Raw genomic sequence first — 3,675 nt, 5'->3', positions numbered from 1 at the left:
AGAATTGTAAGATTCTTGTGTGAGCCATCTTGGCTAGATTCTTAGAGTTTTTGTATGATTAACAGTTAGCCTAAATTAACAACGATCGCTTCAAAGGATGAACCAGTGGATCATGGATCTCGAGGTAGGCGTGGCTTGTCCTCAAAAGAGGTGGGAATACTTTTAACTCTTTTGTGATTATTTTTGTTTTCTTTTACCAAAGTTTATGTTTAACGAGCTCATGCATTATCTGATTGTGTATTCCATGCATTGTTTATTTAAAATTTCGAAAGTTCTTTTATTTCTTTTAATCTTTCCATTGCTTGGAAAGGAATTGTAATGCTTTGTTTGTCTTGATGAATTGTTTGGGAAATAATAATTTCCATTTGTATGCCTAATAGGTGTGTAAGGAATTGGTCGACACCTATTTGGAAATAAGAGTTTCCATGCGTGGTATATAGGATACTGCTCCTTCATTTATATCTACATGAATTCGAGATTTTATGCGTATTAGGTGTCTAAGCAATTGGTAGACACCAGTATAAACTAATAGGTTGTGTAGGGAATTGGTCGACACTCAATATAGTACATTGTTTGAAGACGGAGTTAGTTCCATATACATGATTGTTTATTTCTGTGAATTGATTGTGTTTTAGTGTTTTGGGAAAAAATGAATTGTTTTCAAATCATTCCAATGGTTACATGAAAGTTAAACGTTATTTCCATTGGGCACCCCTTTTAGGGACGATGTGCTCACCCATTCCCATTTTCAATTTCAGAGACAGATCAGAGTTACGCAGCGAAAGCTTCAAGGGTTGATTTCGTTAGTTGGTTAACTTCATCTATGCTCATTATGTTGCATGTTATATTTGTAAACCAATCGACTATTGTATATGTATCATTTGACAGGAGTTCTTGTATATATATTTCTGAGCGGGGTTAGTTTTGGGTTAAGTTTTGTAGCAGTTTTTCTTAATTGAATGTTTATGTAAATGATTTAGATTCTTAGTGCCTCTTTATTTAGTTATTCTCTTGGATTAGTCAGCTTCTAGCTTAGGGGGCGCTACAACATATAATAGACTTAATCCTTGTAAACAAAAGTTTTATCCTTTCTTTCATTAAAACAATGACATAAAAGGCTTTAACTTTGTAATGTTAAAAATTCATTCTATCTTCTATCAATACATGCATATTGACTTATGAAAGAGACAACTTTTGACTATGAGTATTTGTACTCCTTGTGGATCTAACATATGTAGCAGTTTAATTGAAAGGTAAGTCATTCAAAGATAAACATAAGAGTTATTACAACCATTAAAGGTTTCAAAAGTATATCAACACAAGGAGTTCAACAAATAAAGATATTCAAATACAAAGATTAATCACTCAGCTCATACTAATCCCTTTCAATTTCATAGAATTTTTCAGTCAGTTCAGGGTGAGCTGTCTGAGCATAGTCCAGCTTTTCCTTCAGGACTTCATTTTTTTGCTGAAAACGAATAGGTTCAGAGTTGGGTGCTGCAGGAGTTCTGGCCATCTTTCTGACGCTATTCATGGAAAAGACTTTTGGTCTTCCAAGGTTGGTTCCAACAACAACAATACCAAACTGACTGCAAATCCTTGAGATAAGACAAGGAAAACCAGGAATATTCTTTGAAATTTGTCTCACACTTATCATCTGACAAACAATAAGTCCACAAAAGTCAATATTTCTCCCTTTCACAACATAATACACTAGTTCTGCAAGAGGTCTGGTCCATAGTTGTCTGTCAATTGTGTTGGGCATCATGTTATCTACCAGAAGTTTTTCAACAACATTGAGGAACAAATCAGCATCATGAACATCAATTTTCCCTTCGTGAAGAGGAGCATTCTTACTCATGAGAAGGTCTGCGAGCGCCTCGGTAGAAGGTCTCAAGTGCTCAGGAGGAGGCAAGAGAAAATCACCAGTAAGAGGCAAACACATCAATTCAACAATTATTTGTCGGTTCACAATAAAAGTTGTTCCCTCGACAATAGTTTTGAAGGAGCAGTTGACAGTGTTAGTCTCATAGAGGTTTGCATAAAATTGAGCAGTTAGCTCCATGTATGCAGTTCCCATGGGACGATGAACAATACCCCATTCATGATTTTCAAAGAACCTAGATAAACCATCTACCTTGAGAACAGAGGGATTGTAAATCCTTTCTATGATAGGTTTCTTAGTACTATATTTCACATAGTAATCACGAGCCTTACGATTAAAGAACCAAATTCTTAAGCTCGGGTCAAGGAATTCTTATCCATGCTTTTGAGTGCCCGAAATCTCACCACGATTAGTTATCTTCCTAGAAAACATTTCTGGTAAAGTATGTGAACGAGAAGTTTTAGGAACTTACTTGGTTCGATAATTGATAACAATGGTGAAGTACCGAAACTGCACCAAGGAGGAAAATAGACACCAACCCCTGAAGTAGTTTTTCGTCGCGATCCCAAAAAGGCCAAGAACGCTCAAAGTGGTTGAGAACCAAGGTTGATGGGAATCAAAGAAGAATGAACTGTTGGGTTTTTCTTTTTCGTACACGAATTGAAGAAGAAGAAGAGGAGGACGTGGTGAACAAAGAGATCACTCTCCTTTTTTAAGTGACAGCGGTGGAACCTGAACCAGTTTAAACACGTTCTGGAACACGATTTTAAAATGGACAGGATAGGCTTAGGGTATGCGAACTGCACGTCTGTTGACAAGGGCATGTTGTTGTTTTTTTTGTTGTGTACCCATATTCGGAGTAGAACTTAATGAATATTCTTACAAATGACCATCATATTTAATCAACAATGAAGCATACAACACCATGGCACCAAGAGAGAGTCTCCTTCTAGCAGCTCTTACATCTTACAGTACTGGAGAAAACCCAAGGAATTGTTTCTTTAGGTTTATCGAAGAACCTCCAGAGAGCACAATAAGAATTATGTTTCTGATTTTTCAGATTCATCCTTATGAGAAACAATTTCTGCAGATAATTTTTAGCATTGCAAAGGGAAACTCTTTTTGTAAAAAGATATATCCTTGCTTCTTTAATGAAGACAATACTATTATCTTGATAATAAGTGTCAGGAATTGAGTACTGAATCAATTCATGCTTTAGGGTGATATACTCAAATGACTGAGATTTAGACTCATTTTGTAAATCGTTTAGTTTGTTACAACTGATTGGATTACACAGAGGAGGAGCATTGCTTTTACTGATTAACAAATCAATATCAACCTCAACATGACTATTATTCATCATAACTTGATTTATCCTGTCAAGAGATTCTTGTTCATTCTGGAGATAAATATCAACATCAGAAGATAGGCTTTCAAGTTTCTTTTCAATTCCTGAAAGAACTTCAAGGGATTTTAAACCTGGTGGAGGTTTAGACAGAATTTCTTCAATGGGTTTAATTAGATAAGACATGGAAGCAACTTCTGGAATCCCTGGATCTGGTGGTGCATTTATTGAGATAACAATTATGTCCATATCAGATCGTTACAAACACAGACTTGTAAGGTCTTTAATTTGTTTGCCTGCTCTGATACCAATTGAAAATGTGGGGGTCTAACAACCACACCCAACAATTCATTTGGCAATATAAGAGGACTTACTCTAATACACTTTCTAGAAAATCAACTAGACAGTTAGACTCAATCTAGAATAAAGTATATCAAAGAGTTTA

Source organism: Papaver somniferum, chromosome 5 (genome assembly GCF_003573695.1).
Source record: "Papaver somniferum cultivar HN1 chromosome 5, ASM357369v1, whole genome shotgun sequence".
In the NCBI taxonomy this organism is placed as follows: domain Eukaryota; kingdom Viridiplantae; phylum Streptophyta; class Magnoliopsida; order Ranunculales; family Papaveraceae; genus Papaver; species Papaver somniferum.
This window is presented reverse-complemented; position numbering follows the sequence as displayed.